Source organism: Odocoileus virginianus, chromosome 6 (genome assembly GCF_023699985.2).
Source record: "Odocoileus virginianus isolate 20LAN1187 ecotype Illinois chromosome 6, Ovbor_1.2, whole genome shotgun sequence".
NCBI classification, from domain to species: Eukaryota; Metazoa; Chordata; class Mammalia; order Artiodactyla; family Cervidae; genus Odocoileus; species Odocoileus virginianus.
In genome coordinates, this window is record NC_069679.1 from 75201012 (window position 1) to 75218452 (window position 17441).

The following is a 17441-nucleotide window of genomic DNA, read 5'->3' on the forward strand; positions in this document are numbered from 1 at the left end:
TGAGCACGTGGAAAGGCCTGTGGACCAGGGCACTGGGGTTGCACAGTGGTGGGAGCTGGGGGAAGGGCTCACACTGCGGGCCTGGCTGTTTGGGGCGGACATTGTTCTTTGGTTGCTGACTAAGCCCCAGCCCACGTGCAGCGCTTGGCTGGGAACCTGCCATGCCCTGCTTGACCGGGCCATCCGTTTCCCAAGCCCCACAGTTCTTCCCCTTCCACCCGTTCACCACCTTGGCAGCTCCCCAGTGCCCCGCTGGGTGGAGGCAAACAGCAGGAACCACGTCTGAGGTCTGCAGCCTGGTGTACAACTCATGCAGTATCTCAAAATTGATCATCTTTGCAACTCTCTGGGAGGTGAGTTAACATCCCCATTTCACAGATGGAGACAAAAGCTCACCAAAGTTGTGTGACTTGCCCAGGGCCAGAGAGCTGGAGGATTCCAAGCCAGACTTGTCTAACAGGAAAGCCTAGGTTCTTGCCCCACATGCCTCACAGATGCCTGCCAGGGGGCTTTTTGGAACCTGCCAGCCCATCCTCCCAACTGGCCCAGAACATGGGCTATGGGCCATACCCCTCCCCACTTTCCACTGTCTCCTTGGTGTTGGCTGCCCCTGGGCCTGCAGAGTCTCGGGTCCATGCCCAGTGTGGCTTCTCTGCCATGTGGCCCCGCACCAGGCTCTTGGCCCCGAGGCTAGGCTGGGGTTGCCATGGCAATGCCCTACCCTTGGACTGCCTCACGGGCCCCACAAGCCACTGGAATGTCTCAGAAATCCCACCATTCAGGCCAGCATCCAAACCACCTCTCCCAGGCAGCCACTCTCATTACGAGCAACAGGAAAATCTTTTCAGATCGTGTCCTGATTTTCAGTTTGGAAAACAGATGGCCACCATTGCAAGGCTCCCATACGGCCTTTATTTCCCTCTTCCCTTCCATTCTGTCCTCTCTGTCTGTCTGCCCGAGAGCACGTGGTGGTTACAGACACAGACGCAGCTTCGGCTCAAATTGTAGCTCTTCCACCTCCCAGACATTTGACCTTGGACTCGTCCTTGGGTTTGATTTCCTTGGCCTTCAGGGGGATGATAATAATCATATCTGCATCCTTGATTTTTCACACAAATTAAAGAGACACTGAATCAGAATCAGTGTCCCCTTCTCAGCAAGGTACCCTCTCCACTTAAAATTACAAACCTGTCCCCACATCAGCATGGCTTTCCTGTTTCCCTTATTTTTCTCCAGGATCTATCATCAGCTTATGCACTGTTTCAGTTATTTTACTTTACTATGGACTCATTGGAGAAGACCCTGATGCTGGAAAGGATTGGGGGCAGGAGGAGAAGGGGACAACAGAGGATGAGATGGCTGGATGGCATCACTGACTCGATGGACATGGGTTTGGGTAGACTCCAGGAGTTGGTGATGGACAGGGAGGCCTGGCGTGCTGCGATTCATGGGGTCGCAAAGAGTCGGACACGACTGAGTGACTGAACTGATGTTAATATTTTACTTACTATACTATTTTTCTTTGATTATTGACTATTTTCCCTTCCACTAGAATGTAAGCTCCATGAAGGCAGGGATTTTTTTTTTAATAACTGTTTCCATGGCTTGTCCCCTGTGTCTACAACAGTGTCTTATGCACAGAGAACTCTCACAATTTTTTCTTGAACAAACGGACGAACGAGGATGGGCCAGTGGCCCAGGTGCTATTTCCAGACTGCGATCATGAGGCACCTGGCTGGCGCAGGGCCGGCTTGTGGTTGGCTGGAAGTTGACTGAGACTATTGTCTCTTCGCTTTCACTTTCCTCTGCCCCCACCCACACCTCGGGCCTCCCTTTTGAAAGGGGCCCTGCAGAGAGCCGCCTGGGCCGAGACAGACAGCATCCTGACCCGACCCGGGAGCCAAGCCGGCCACTCTGGCTCCTGACCCACCCCACGGGACAACCCCTTGCTGCCAGGGCCTCCCTCCCTCCCCTCCTCTCACCCACGCAGGAGGTTGAGTCAGGACAAAAGACTCTGGAGCAGTGGCCTCAGGCCACCCTCTCACTGCTCAATCATCCTGCTTTGCCCAGCGCTGCCGCACGAAGGAGCCCCAGGCCCGGGCCAGGCTGAGAGCTGTGCTGGTCCCCCAGGGCCGGGGGCCTGGGGGCCAGGAGCTGCCCTCCTTTACGGGGGTCCCTCTGCTGGTAGCTGGCAGGCTGTGTGCCCCCTGGGGCCTCCTCCTCCCCACGGCCACTTTCACTTTCTATTTTCTCCAGCCACCGAAGCATGAAGGGCCAGCCCAGGGCTGCAGGACCAGCTCCTGGAGATGGAGTAAGGGCTGGGGGAGCAGAAAGACTGGCCCTGGGGAGAAAGAGGGTTCATCAGCTTCCTGTGCCCCGGGTGTACCCCTGGGAGTAAATCTCTACTAAGGATACTCCCTTACGGGCCTCCTCTGACAAGAATCCCTTCCAAAGCACTGATAAGTCATGATCCTTATCTTACTGGACCCCCACTCGGGGGCAGGGGGAATGGAGAAGACAGGAGTGACAAGTCAGAAGCAGTAAACGTCCTCCGGGCTCAGAGGTGACACCGCAGCCACACAGCCAGGACATGAACACTTTGTCTCATTTCTGGACTGCAATGAGATCCAACCAGTCCATCCTAAAGGAAATCAGTCCCAAATATACGTTGGAAGGACTGATGCTGAAGCTGAAACTCCAACATTTTGGCCACCTGATGCGAAGAGCTGACTCACTGGAAAAGACCCTGATGCTGGGAAAGATCGAAGGCAGGAGGAGAAGGGGATGACAGAAGATGAGATGGTTGGATTGCATCACCGACTCAATGGGCATGAGTTTGAGTAAACTCTGGGAGTTGGTGATAGACAAGGGAGGCCTGGTGTGCTGCAGTTCATGGGATCACAAAGAGTCAGACACGACTGAGAGACTGAACTGAGGGACTGACCTCATGGAACCAGCGGTCAGCCTCTGAACAGGGAGACCTACTCAGTCCCTGTCGGCCTCGGGGGAAACTGAGGCTTGTGGCCTGGCAGGACCTGGAGTGGAAACGGGGCTGGCACCTCCCAGAGGCTCCTTACAGATAGGAATTCTCCACTTCTGGATTCCCAGGCAGGCCAAGTGTGTCTCAAGAGAGGAAGTGACATCTGGGAAGTGGGGGACCCAGAGTCATCAATAACACAGGAGAGAAAGTGTATTCATTCCTATTTTATCAAAGTGAAAGGCGCTCAGTTGTGTCCGACTCTTTGCGACCCCGTGGACTACACAGTCCCTGGAATCCTCCAGGCCAGAATACTGGAGTGAGTTGCCATATCCTCCTCCAGGGGCTCTTCCCGACCCAGGGATCGAACACTTGTGCCTTGAGTCTCTTGTTTCTCCTGCATTGGCAGGCAGATTCTTTACCACTTAACACTCTGGGAAGCCATGTGTATTTATAAGGAGATTTTATGGAGGGAGGAGTAGACAGACAGGAAAGAACTAAACGGACGAACAAAAAGATAAATCCAGGTAGCAGGAAATGCCTTGAAGGAAATAAAGCAAAGGAAGTGTGTGGAGCATGACTGGCAGCAGGATGGTAAGGGACAGTCTGTCTGAGGAGGCGGGCAAAGCTGGGGGTGGGGACAAAGTCTCTGAGGTTCGAACAAGCCCAAAGCAGGGCTGCCTGCCCAGAATAACCCCCACTCACGCACATTGTCCTAGTGTCGTTTTTTTAATAATGAAATTTCATTTCACTGTCAAGAGCGGCCCACTTGGAAGATGCTCCTCATCAGCGGTTGCATTTATTCTCGGTGAAGCAGGAGGCTGTTGGAGGAACTCATGTGATTGACGTTTTGAAAAGATCTCACTGGGGCATAGTTGGGTCAGATCTCAGGGGGCAAGAGGCCAGAACAGGCCGGGCCAGGGGTGGCTGCGGCCACTCAAGCTTCTGTGATGTGCCCTCGCACTGGATTCCACTGGGGGAGTGGGTAGGGGCAGTGTTAGAGGCCGGAGAAGGACCTGAGGATCAATCCCCCTCCCCCCAGTCAGCCGTGGTCACTCCTGAGCCGAACCTCAGCACTCAGGGGTCTCCCCCGTCCACCTTCCCGTCCTCCGCTGTGGTAGAGCCCTGCCACAGGGGGGAGGGCCAGGCCCCTGTCTGCCTCCCCACCTGCATCCAGGCCCTCCCAGCCCCCACCCCCAACTAGCCGGGCCCTCCTCCCTGCAGGGAGCCGGCTGGCAGTCCTGATGCTTGACCTTGAGCGGCAGGTCCGGTGTTTGCAAAGTCAAAGTGAGTCACTTCCTCCCTGGGGCCTCCCCCTCCGCGGGCAGCCGGCGCTCCCTGCCCCCTCGCCCGCTGGTGCTGGCGCTGGCACGACGCAGTCCGCATGCTAAGTGCTCCCGCCCGAACCCGCTGCCCCGGGGCTCATTTGTCACACGCTGCTTACTCAGCGTTTCTGGGGAAGGCTTTCCTTTCACCTTAGAGGAGGAGGCCGGGAAACAAGGCGGCCCTGGCTGCTCCCTCCCTTCCCTCCAAGACGTGTGCGCGCGTGGGAGTCTGCCTCTCTATGCCTGTGTGCATGAGTCTGCGTGTTACTGGGTCTGTGGATGTCACTGAGGTGTGTCAGTGTGAGCGTGGACCTCTGGGTCTGTGTGCGTCTTCGACGTGTGTCTGTCTGTCTGTCTTGTTGCATGCATGTGTGCTCAGTTGTGCCCGACTCTTCAACTCCATGGAGTGTAGCCCGCAATCTCCTCTGTCCATGAGACTCTCCAAGCAAGAATACTGGAGTGGGTTGCCATTTCCTCCTCCAGCGGATCTTCCCAACCCAGGGGTCGAACCAATGTCTCTTACATCTCCTGCATTGCAGGCAGGCTCTTTACCACTAGCGCCACCTGTGCTGAGGTCCTTGCACGTGTGTGTGGGGGTGTGTGGGATTCTGACCTGTGTGTGTGTCTGGGTGTCATATACCATATGGGCATCTAGGTGAGTGTGTGTGGACTTTCCCATCATACTACAGGCCTTTCCCCTCCTCTTCCCTTCAGGCCCAGCATCCTCCCACCAGACCACTCCCTGACTCCCAGAATGACCCTTACCTGACCTCCCCTGGTGCCTGCAGCCCCATCTCCCACTTGCACCCCTCCGTCCTCTGTCCTCTAAACACAGGACCTCAGGGATTAAAAACATGAGCTGTGGAATCAGACAGATCTCAGTTTCAGCCTTGGCTCTGTCACTCGAACTTGATTGAGATCCTTACCTTTTCTGAGCCTCATACAGCAGAAGTGATCATAAAAGAGATAATCTCATGATAAAAGTGAAAGTGTTAGTCGCTCAGTTACTGACTCTTTGCAACCCCATGAACTGTGGAGCTCACCAGGCTCCTCTGTCCACGAAATTCTCCAGGCAAGAATACTGGAGTGGGTTGCCATGCCCTTTTCCAGGGGATCTTCCCAACCAGAGGGATGAAACCTGGGCCTCCTGAATTGTGGGCCTTTTCTGCAATTCCTTACCATCTGAGCCACCAAGGAAGCCCATCTCATGATGGAGCCTGGCAGATAGCATGCTGCAAAGGGTAGCTGCTATTTCTTCCTAAAGCAATTGGCCCAGTGTCAGGAACACAGCCAGGGAATAATGAACAGCAAGCGCTCAAGAACTGTGAGGCCATCTCCTTGGCCACTGGGGCAGGGAAGGGCGGGGAGATGGCGACCTGGATTGGGAGCTGGGCAGGAGCCGTGTGCATGACAGTTAAGGCAAGGAAAGACAAGTGGTGACCTGATTTAGTGCTGCCTGGGGCACTCAAGGAAGCAAGGGAGGAAACCGAAGGGCAGGCGCTTGGAGCTGCCCTGCCCTAATCTTCACCAAACTGAGTGCTACCTGACACCCCAGCTCCAGAGAGGGGCCAAGGGGAGGAGCAGAACTCCTCCCTCACCCCTCCCCCAGAGCATCCCTCCCGCTGTGTTCCTGGGAGCGGCCTCACATCCATTTGTCTAGATCTTCTTAACAACCCTGTGAAGGAGATTCCTAGCATCCCCATTTTACAGCTAGGAAAACTGAGACTCTAGGAGGTTAAGTTCCAAGATCACAGGGCTGACACGTGGTGGAAAGAACCCTGGTATTCCAGTTCCCGGTCCTGGATGCCTACACCATCTGCCCTCTTCCTGCACACACACACACACACACACACACACATACACCAGCTTACACTTCAGATGGCCCTCCCTCCCCACCCACAGGCACCCACATATGCTGGCATCACACTCTCCCTAGCACCAGCTCCTATAGCAAATCCCTCCCAGGCCAGCCAATTCCTACCCTCCTTTGTTAAAAATTGACTTCCCTGGGACTTCCCTGGTGGTCCAGTGGCTAAGATTCTGCACTCCCAGCTCACACACAGTCCCAAAGGCTACTAGACCTCCGTAGCTAAGTCAATACCATCAGATGCTACCAAAGACCTAGATACCCCCAGACATTCCACAGCCACCACACTCTGCCCCAGCCCTACCTCTCTCTCACCCAGGGAAACCAGCAGACAATGGGCCACCAGGCGTCTGGTTGCCTGGAGATGGGACTTAGAAACAAACCTAAAGGAGAAAGGGGCACCCGAGAGCTTCTCTCTATCCTGATTGGCCCTTCTTGCTCCAGCAAATCTAGTACCACACTGGAGACAGGACACCAGTTCTCTTCCCAGCTCAGGCCTGAATTTCTAGGTGAGGACAGGAGTCATTTCCACTTTGGGGTCCTGTGACTCGTGGGGAGAAAAGGGATGATAAGCATCTCTAGCCATCCTGATTCACAGGGTTATCTGAGCATGAGGCGGGGCCTTTTGCAAAGCAGACATGCCCATTTCTGTCCAGACACAGTTCGGGCGGGCAGTGGGCGGCTGCAGCCTGTCCTTACATGGGGCTGAAGGGGCCCAGCCACCCAGTGACTCACTCACTTACCCAGCCAGCTGAAACCTAGGCCCCACCCTTCCCTTCTCCTGCCACCCACAAAGCCCCTTCACATAGCAGTCGCAGAGACTAAGGTAAGGAGAGACATTTCCAAAGGTTGGCAGGTGACAACCAAAGGCAAAAAAAAAACCAAAAAAGCCACGTGATCGCTTAACCAACTCTGGAACCACCTACCTCTAGGTTTCCTGGTGTGTGATTTCGTTAGCCAATCCCTTACTGTTGCTTAAGTATTTTATTTTTGCAATAATCTTGCAACCCAAGGCAGCCCACCCCCACCCCCACCAGACCACCCAGTGTGAACCTGGTGGGCTTTCTGTGTTATCCTTATCTCGGATAATCTGCCAGTAACACGGCTCCCTGCCTATCCTGAAGGCCTGAGATCAGAGGAACAGATGTGATACCCTGATGATGGTGGTGACTTTGAGGACTGCAAATCTGGTGGAAGGTGTGTTAGTAAGCAGAACATGGAGAAAGGAACTCAGCAGAAACAAATTCTGTTGTCAAGGGTTGAAGACCCTGCACAGTGAAGAACTGACATCCCCAGAGCAACCAGGTTGAGACCCCCTAGTGGATCAAGAAATAGTTCAGTGGATTGCACCCAGAATTTTTTAAAAAGAGAAACAGAACTGAAAAACATGAGAATGGGTTACATATGATAAAAAGAAAAGTGGGTCAGATGGCAAAGAATCAACCTGTAATCCAGGAGACTTGGGTTCGATCCCTGGGTCTGGAAGAGCCCCTGGAGTAGGAAATGGCAACCCACTCCAGTATTCTTGCTTGGAGAAGAATCCCATGGACAGAGGAGCCTGGTGGGCTGTAGTCCGTGAGGTTGCAAAGAGTTGGATACAACTGAGCAACTAACACTTACCTATAGTTTCCTACAGCTTGTTTGAGCATATATAAACACTCATGCGAAATGCATTTCTCTCTGAGGATGTTGGTTTTAAAAGTTTGGAAGCCTCGGCTCTGGGTATAAAGGTGTGAATCTCACAGGGCGCTCTGTTTGTATATGAGAGGCAGGGGTCTCTTTGTCCTGACATTTGGTTCCAGCCTCCCCAGGAGGGTCTGTGGGGAGCAGTGGACCCCCACTTTCCTAAGTACAGAAGGAGGCTTCCCCTTTATACATCGCCATGCTCATTCTCGCTGCTTTCCTCAGCAGGAAGGGAGGGCTGGGGCCTTTACCCAGAATCCCCACCTCTGGAATGTTTTCCTGTTTCCCAAGAACCTCCACTTTGCCTTTCAGACGATGAGATGCTTGGATGGCATCACTGACCCGATGGACATGAGTTTGACTAAGCTCCGGGAGTTGGTGATGGACAGGGAGGCCTGGCGTGCTGCAGTCCATGGGGTTGCAAAGAGTCGGACACGACTAAGCGACTGGACTGAGCTGAACTGAAGAACCTCCACTGGGCAAGGTAATCAAGATCTTTGGATACAAGGTCGTTTCAGAGCCTTCCCGGTGGGGAGCACCAACCTGTCCCATTCTTAGTCCTAAGAACCTGCAAAGAGGTCGCGGCCAGCTTCCGTGGAAGTCAGGAAACATAGGTGTGGGGCCTGGGAAAGCCTTTGCTCAGATGCCTTCCCCTCCTATTTCCATAATTTGGCAGAATCTTGAACATAGTGGGGAGGGACAGAGAAAAAACTAGAAAGCTCGACTTCTGCCACCAAGGCCGGAAGCCCCACTGGGGCCCCAGCTGGTGGTTAGCCCCTGTTTGTCATTTTGCAAATCTGGTCTACCCACCTCCGGTGAAAACTCCCAGCATCACCCCAGGGGGCAATGACTAATTACAAAACACATTTTTCTCTCTGTTTCATTTCGCTTGCTTCCCCGCCCACAGCGCCACCCCCGCACAAGCCGCCGACTCCCTCGCTAGACTGGGTTGAATGAACTCTTGGCCGGCCCCTCCTCCCCACTCTGCACCCTCTGGGGCGCTTTCCTGCCTGCTCAGCTTTACTTTCACTTTCTAGTCGCTCTCACTCTGCATCCGCTTCTTAACCCTGGCTCCCTGGCTGTTTTCTCAACGTGGGGGCCACTGCTAAAGCCCTGAGCTGCTCCCAGTTAGTCAGGTATTTGATTCAACGCCTGTCCACAAATCTTTATCCAGCGCATTCTGTCCCAGGCTTCCAGTGATCGGTGCTAGGGACCCGGGCAAGGTTCTGCACACCCCGCTTCTGGAAGCCTAATGACACAGAATCGCAATCAAGAGATTAGAAACAGTGCACAAAGCCTCTGCGGCTTGGTCCACGGTGCTAGGGACACCACGGAGAGGGGACAGCTAAGCCGTTCTGGGGCAGCCAGGGAGGGGTCCCTGGAGCGGGGAGAGGTCTGCACTGAGGCCTGAAGGTCTTGGAATTGGCTGCTAGCCAGAGGAAGAAAGAGAGGCGTAATTCCAAGCCAAAGGAGCTGCCTATGAGTGGTACCACCTTTGGTGAGGCTGGCTGGAGCCCACCGAGAGGGGAGCAGTGTAAGGAACTGGGGTCCCCAAAGGCAGGAAGGAGGGAGAGCTAAAAGAACCTTGAAAGCCTGCTGAGCCATTTGGATTGTGTCCTGAGGGTAATGGGGAGCCCTGGGAAGGTCTTAAGTCAGAGGGACGTAACCGCATCGATGGGTTAGAGGTCAAGACTGTACACTGAGAGATGAGTCAGGAGGTGGTAGTTGCAATGGGAGGAAGTGAGTGGACCTGAGAGATACTGAGAAGGCAGAACACGGAGGTTAGGGAAAGGAAGCAGGCAGGGGTGACCCAGAGTTCTTGCTTAAATGGTGGTCCTCTGTTCCCTACCAGAAGAAGAGGGGTGGCAGGTTAGGGGGTGGATACAAAGGTCCGTCTAGTCAAGGCTATGGTTTTTCCAGTGGTCATGTATGGATGTGAGAGCTGGACGATAAAGAAAGCTGAGCGCAGAAGAATTGGCGCTTTTGAACTGTGGTGTTGGAGAAAACTCTTGAGAGTCCCCTGGACTGCAAGGAGATCCAAGCAGTCCATCCTAAAGGAGATCAGCCCTGAATATTCATTGGAAGGACTGATGCTGAAGCTCCAATAGTTTGGCCACCTGATGCGAAGAACTGACTCATTGGAAAAGACCCTGATGCTGGGAATGATTGAAGGTGGGAGGCAAAGGGGATGACAGAGGATGAGATGGTTGGATGACATCACTGATGTGGTGGACATGAGTTTGAGTAAACTCTGGGAGTTGGTGATGGACAGGGAGGCCTGGTGTGCTGCAGTCCATGGGGTTGCAAAGAGTTGGACACAACTGAGCAACTGAACTGAACTGAGGGGGTGGATGACAAAGTCCTTCTGGACAAGTTGAATTTTACATGCCTGTGGGACACTAAGCCTTTGACTACTTGCTCTGTGCCCCATTCTTGACTGGCACTGCCACCCACACACGATGGTAATGGAAGGCAGGGTGAGGTGCAGTGTGAGCAGCAGTGAAGGTCTACAGTAGAGATGTCGCTGCAGGCGGAGGACACCACACCAGTACAGGACCAGAAGGGAGCGGCAGGAGGTGGGGTGGACAGCTCAGGATGAGTTGGAGGAAACCCAACGCTTCCAGGGGAGGGATGTGGTCCGGGTGTGGCCTGCTGCTGTGGAGGCAGGAAGGTGAGGCCAGCAAAGCTTCCGTGAGTCTGAGGGACATGTTGATAGTGAGAGCAGTTTCGGTGGTGGTGGCGGTGGCAGAGAGCAGTTTTGGTTTTGAGGTTGGAGAGCAGCAGGGAGGGAGGCAAGCTGCCTGAGGCTAGGTCAGCTCAGCGGGGGGCCTGCTGGGCCCCAAATATCCTCTTCACCTTTCGGTAAAGTGTCATTGAAATAGCTTTACATGTCTTAAGAGATTCTTTCTCATTTTGTGCCCAAACCTGCCACCCCTGGGGGCCACGTGGAACCTAACAGGCTCTTGCCCCCTCCCATTCCAGAGTCAGTCCAGGAAGTATTCACCAGCCACACTCAGCCTCCTGTTCCCTAGATTAAACACTGCATCCTTCTCTTCCTCTGTTCTCAGGCCTGTTTCTGCCATGGGGAGCTCTCTTCTGACCACAGTACAGTTTTATTGGCTCACAGCATCATCCGAACACGGCCCACTGGCTATATTCTGCCAGCATGCAGGATAGGACTATCACCTCCCCCTGTTTAAACGTCATTTTATGCAAAGCTGCCCCTCCCGGGGTGCACTCCCTCCATCACAGATGTAACTCCAAGACTGGAAGAGAAGCTGAGATTCTCTCAGACCCAGACTAGAGTTAAGTGTCTTAATTTGATAGATAAGAAACTGAGGACAGTCTGCAGATTGAGAACAGTCAAGAGACTGAGGACAGTCACAGAACTGGAGATTGGCACGAGGACAGTCAGAGCCACCAGCCCATGCCATGGGCACAGCCAGCAGTGGACTGGGGTAAGCTTGCAGCCGTGGTGGTGGCTGCTGCGGCAGGTTTGAGGGGGTGGCAAAGCATCAGTCTGAGAGCTGTCAGTGGGAGCATACACTGGTAGAAATATTTTGGGGCGGGTATCAAAAAGAATTCAATCCAGGACATCCCTGGTGGTCCAGTGGTTAAGAATCCACCTTGCATTTCAGGGGACATGGGTTCAATCCCTGTTCGGGGAACTAAGGTCTCACATGCCGTAGAGCAACTGCAGCCACTCCTGAAGCCCGCCAGCCACAACTAGAGAGTCCGTGTACTGCATGAAAGATCCCGCATGATGCAATGAGGATCCCGCGTGCTAAGACCCAACACAGCCAAGTAAATAAATAAAAAGAATTCAATCCCGCCAAAATACAGGGCTGTTGATAGGAAAAGTGTAAGGATGTTGTCTCAGAGGTAGCTAATTATTCCATAATTTATTTTCTCCTCTTTTTCTTTTATCAATAGAACCCCCAACTTTTGAGGGGCACATCCTACTCGGTATAAAGATTCCATTTCCAGTTAGGTGTGGCCATGTGACCAAGTTGTGGCAAAAGTGGGTGTGAGCAAAAGTGATGTGCACGTTTTGGGTTGTGTGCTTCGGGGGAAGTGATCTTCCATTTTTCCTCTCTTCCACTTCCGATGGCTGGAATGTGGACCTGGAAAACATGGTGTTAAGTCTTCTTCAACCACATAGACGAGGGCATCAAGATAAAGGTCATTTGCATCCCTGACTAAAGCAGAGCCACCCTGTCCACCGTGAATGCTTAAACACCTACTGAAACTGAAGAGAGAACTCGTTTAAGCACCTGTTACTGTGGGTCTTTGTTAAAGAACTGCATCCTAGCTGGTACAGACATTCATTTCAACATTGTAAGTTTTTTTTTAAAAAACAGAAACGCCTAAATGTCTATCAGAGAGAAAGCAAGCAAAGGAGCCACGGTAACTCCACACAATTAAGCACATGAAATCATTAAAAAAAAAAAAGAAATAGATGTATCTATAGGAGCAATGTTCCTGATAGACTATTAAAATGAGAAGTGCAAGTGATAGGAGAATGTAGCAGATGCTTGTGGTTTGCAGGGTTTCTGGGGACAAGTTACTTCCTTCCTCTCCTGTAGAAGATACAGGGGACACATTCTGCTTTGCCTTGGATGGTGTGATCTGAGGAGGGAGGTCTAGTACTGTGGCAGCCTTTTTGTTCCACCGAGGAAGACCCTAGAGTTGGTGAAGGTGAAGCTGGTGGAGGTGAAGGACCCTAAAGAGAAAGTCCACATATCGAAGGACAGAAAGGGTCAGAGAGCCAGATCTGCAGGGAAACTAAGGGGCTGAATAGAAGTCAGTGTGCAGTTAGTGAGTCTTCAAACTGTTTGTTTATCAGTTTAAGTCAATCTTAGCTAGATTTTCTTCGGCTTTATAAAAACGATTCCTTATAAGGATATTTATTATAGTTTATTAATAAGCCAAATATTTTAAAATATATTTCCTTAAAAACAGATTAAAGAAGTGATGATACTTCTAATGGTACAATTCTATGCAGCCCAATTTTTAAAAAAAACTCTACATGTGGTGATATAAAAAGATATAGATATTTCAAGATATTTCATTAGGTGAAAAAAAAAGGGTGGAGAAGATTCTGTCAAGCATGCTACCATTTGTGTGAGAAAAAATAAAAGTCTGAGCGAATATGTTTCTTAAAATGCTTGAAGTATCTCTTGAAGTATACTCAAGAAATTGATAACAATAAGAACTTAAATAGTGAGGGAACTGAGGAGAGAAGAATGATAATTTTTGACTGTCTACCCTCTTAGCTTTTTGAATTTTATACCATGTGTATATAATACCTGTGCAGAAAATAAAGTTAGTTCTAAAAAACTTTAAAAAGAAGACTCATAAGGGAGAGAGTGTGCACACAGGACAATTGTCACATGTACCTGCATGCACTCAGTGGGAAAGTCGTGTGTCTAGATGATCCTAGAAGTCTGGAATGATGTGCACCAAACTGTTAACAGTGGTTACCCCGGAGGAGAGAAGTTGGACCCTGTGTGTGTGTGCCGGGGAATAGGGTAGGGTTGGGTAGGGGTGTGTACGCTGTGGGGGCTAGCTTATCAACTGGAAACTCACCCCACTCTAACATTTCTTGCCAGGCACTGTTCTGCACAAGTATCCAATTTGCTTAATCCTCTTCCCAGGAGCTGAGGAAGAGCACTCCTATCACCTCCACTTAATAGATGGGGACAGAGACTGAAAGGAGCCGCGAGGGACTGCAGAGCGGGCTGGCACTTGAGCTGAGACCGTTTGGCTTCAGGTGACCCGTCCTGACACATGGCATTTTCCCACCTTTGTGACCCCCTGGGTGGGGCTATTGGGTCCCAGCTACGCGCTGGGACAGGAAGCCCTTTGTCAGGGAGCCCCTCACCCAACCACCTCGAGGGCTCCGGCGAGGGCTCCGGTGAGGATGGCAACCCCACCACAGTCTCCTGCTTCTCCCAGCAGGCAGCTGACAGACACCACCTCCCTTGCCCTCCCCATCTGGAAGACAGGAAACTGGAGGTTAAGCCTCATGGGACTGCATTTTGTTTAAGCTTTATTAACAACACTCCTCTGTTTACTTTGGGAAACATATAAGAAATTGGTAATGCCCAGTGCAGATGAGGTTATGAGGAGGATAACATAGTGGGGTGTACGGATAATATCGGTGGGTCTGCAAAGGATCTGGGGGAGATGACTGGACAAAATCCATACCATTTAGGAAAGCACAGACCTTCAGAACTAGCCATTCCACTTTTAGGAAGGTATCTGACAGAACCGTTGAACAAGTATGCTGACCATAGCGGTCCCATAAATCATAGCAGTCTCTGGAATTCTAGGCAGCTGTCAAAATGAATAAAGTAACTCTGACTTAGGAACAGGCACAGAACATGTCTATGGTATAGTATTTAAAATACAAATTGCAAAATAATATGTAGAGAATAATGCGAGTTTTTTCTTAAAGCAATAAAAATAATGTGTATAGAAAACACATATATATAGAAAATGGTCTGAAAGCATACATGCCAAAATGATGATAGTGGAAAGTAGAATTCAGGAGGAAATGGAAGGTGAAAAAGAACTTTTCATTTTTCATCTGTATGCTTCAATATTGTCCATGTTTTTATAAACATATCTTAGCTTTGTAATTAAAACTTTTTAAAAAATTAGGAGCTAATAAATGATTTTTTTCATGGCCCAAGCATCAGCTTGCCAACTGTCCCCTCTCCCGCATTGCCCCCTCCCTTCCACATGCTGTCTCATCTTCTCCTGTTTGCTATCTTTGGACCTGAGTCTTCTGAGCTGGCTGCAAGGCTCCAGAGCCCCTCTAAACCACACTCACTAATCTCTCCCTAATCCTGGGTCCCCAACAGCTCAGACCGGCTGCTGTCTGCTTCTGTGGGAGGTGGGCAGGAATCCCCTTGGTTTATACCCCTTGGTTTAAAAAAGGAAGCAGCTATGGATACTCAGGACTCCAGGACCTGTGAGCCTCTAGAGAGGGGGCCTGGGCTCTCCCAGGAGGCCTTCCTCTCCTCCTTACGCGTATCCATTGCAGCCAAAGCATTTTCTAAGGTTTGGGTGGGACCGCAGAGATGGTCTTGTTCCAAGGTGAGAACACTGCATCCAGGCCAAGCCTTTTTGCCATCTGCTTCTTTCCAAGTGTTGTCCCTTAATTTCAGTCTGAACGCTCACTCTTGTTAACTGTTCAATAAAGGCACTGCGTCAGAAAGCTGCCATCTGTATCAGAGCTTCTTGGCTGTGATGGCACAGGGGGGATCACCTGGGGAGATTTGCAAACTACTGACACCTGGGCCCTGCTCCTTGTGATTCTGATTTATTTTAACTGCAGCGCTAGGATTTTTGTTACTCCCTAGGCAGGGCTGAGAACCACTGCTCCAACACGGTGTGATGTGATTTGTGTGTGTGTACATATAGGCTGCGTGCATATATTAATGTAACCCATACATAGAAACCTGTACCCCCCACACACCAAAAGCCAGATTTCCCAGCACACAAAATAACATGTACTGCTGAGGTCACCAGCAAAGCAAGACACCCAAAAAGGCCAGAAAAAAAAACACATTTCAAATGTGATATTTAAAAAAAATGAAAAGGTCAGAGTGGGGAAATTCAGAATGTTCATTGCGCTTCTTTGCTTGTTTTTGGATGGGGCTTTTCTTATACTCCATGTGGTGGGGAAGAAGCCCCTTGATCCTTCCCTGGTCTGGCAATGAGACCCAGGGAAACCTTCCCAGACTGGGACCTGGGACCCTTCACTGCAGACTGCAAAGCTTGCTCCTGGACACAGCTCTCCTCCAGATACAAACATACAAAGAAACTATATGGGACTAAAAATAACCCTATGTATGCACAGTTGGGGCAAATTCTGGACCAAAAAGATACAAAAAAGACACACACACACACACACACACACACACTCACAAACAACTGTCATTTCTGAAGAGCCAGGAGCAAAAAAAACTGGGTGTTGGGAGCAAAAGCAACGTATTGGGCAAGCCCTCCTAACACTCAACACCACAAAGGATGGGCAAACCACTTAAGCTACCCCTCACGCCCAACCCCCGGACACCCCCCTACCCTCACCCCAGGGCTCACCCCCACCTCAGCAAGCCAGCAAGGGAACCTGTTATTTGTTATTCCTCTGTCCTATACCTGGTTCAGGATCCCCAGTAAGCCTCGCCTAAATGTCTTCTCTGGCCTCTGGTCAATTTCTGCTCACGGGGAAGGCCAAGAACCCTGGTTGGTACCCGCCCTACATATCCACAAAGAGGGCTGGTTGCCCAGAGCCACACAGCAGGTGTCCTGGTTGAAGTGTCCAGTCCCTCTGGACGGGCCAGACCTGCCCCTGGTTCTCCCAGGGAAAGTCCTCAAAGACAGAGTCCTGGCCTGGGGCCAGAGGGCGCAAGGAGGCCATGCTCCCAGTCTTCCTGGCCGTGCCCCCGCCCCAGAGGAACAATGTGGCCAAAGGAACCAAGCTCCTATACCTGCAGTTGGCCCCAAATGTGGGGGCTCTGACCTCAGGCTGAGGGGTACACGTGTGTGAGATGTATACATGGAGGCCTGCCTCAAGTAGAGGAGAGTGGACTAGCTTCAGAGTCATTTCCCAATCTAAGTTTGATGGTCAAGTATACAGAGTGAATCCCAAGGAAATCCTTGGGGAAGTCCTATGAAGAGCTGATGGGTTGGTCTGCATCTGGATGGTTGGTTTTCAAGCTTTCCTGGAGGAGGTGAAGTTAGAACTGTGCCTTGAAAGATGAGCAGGACTTAACAGGGGAAGGAGAGCGAGAAGACAGAGCTGCCCCTGCCTACTGCTCCACGCCTCACCCCTCCCCTTCCCTGACCCGTGCTACAGGAGCCCTCTGCAGGCTTGAGGATCGAGAGCTCTGGGAGAGGGCTGGGGAGGGGCCAGAGGGTGCCCACCCCCACTCCCCTCCTGGAGATCGGCCTCACAGCTGAGCATCCCTCTCTGGACCTGCTGGGCTCAGTCCTGACTCCTCTGCCCTGGCCTTGAGATGCCCAGTCAGTCTCCTCCCGAAGCCCCTGTCTTACAGCGCATCGCTGCACCAAGTCAAAGCTGGGGAAGTCACTCTGGGGGCTTCCCTGGGGACCCTTGGAGCCTACATCTCAACCTGGAATGGCCTCAGAAAGGTATCAGAAACCAGGACACTACTCTTGCACCTGCAGAGTCTTGACTGTGCCAGGTGAGTCCTGTGCTTTCTGAAGTTGCTTCCAGGGACACGGATGACCAGCCAGGATTGAGAACCACAGCCAGTGCCCCCAAGCTAGGGGAGAGAAGGAGGCAGGCAAGATGGAAGGAGGGGGGTCAAGAGGGACAGCTGCCCAGAGGCACTGGGACAGGTGGAGGACCAGGCCCAGCTAAAGGGGACTCTGCAGAAAACAAGTGTTCAGTGAGCAGCCCTGAATCTGGCCTCTGTTCCCCAGGCTCTCAAGGTCAGGGAGAGGGAGCCAGGCACAACTGTTGACCACCAACAGGGGCAGAAAGACACAAAGGCCCCCAAAGAGGGCCTCCTGTTGTGTCTACGGTTGGTGCTTCCCTGACAGCAAAGACTTC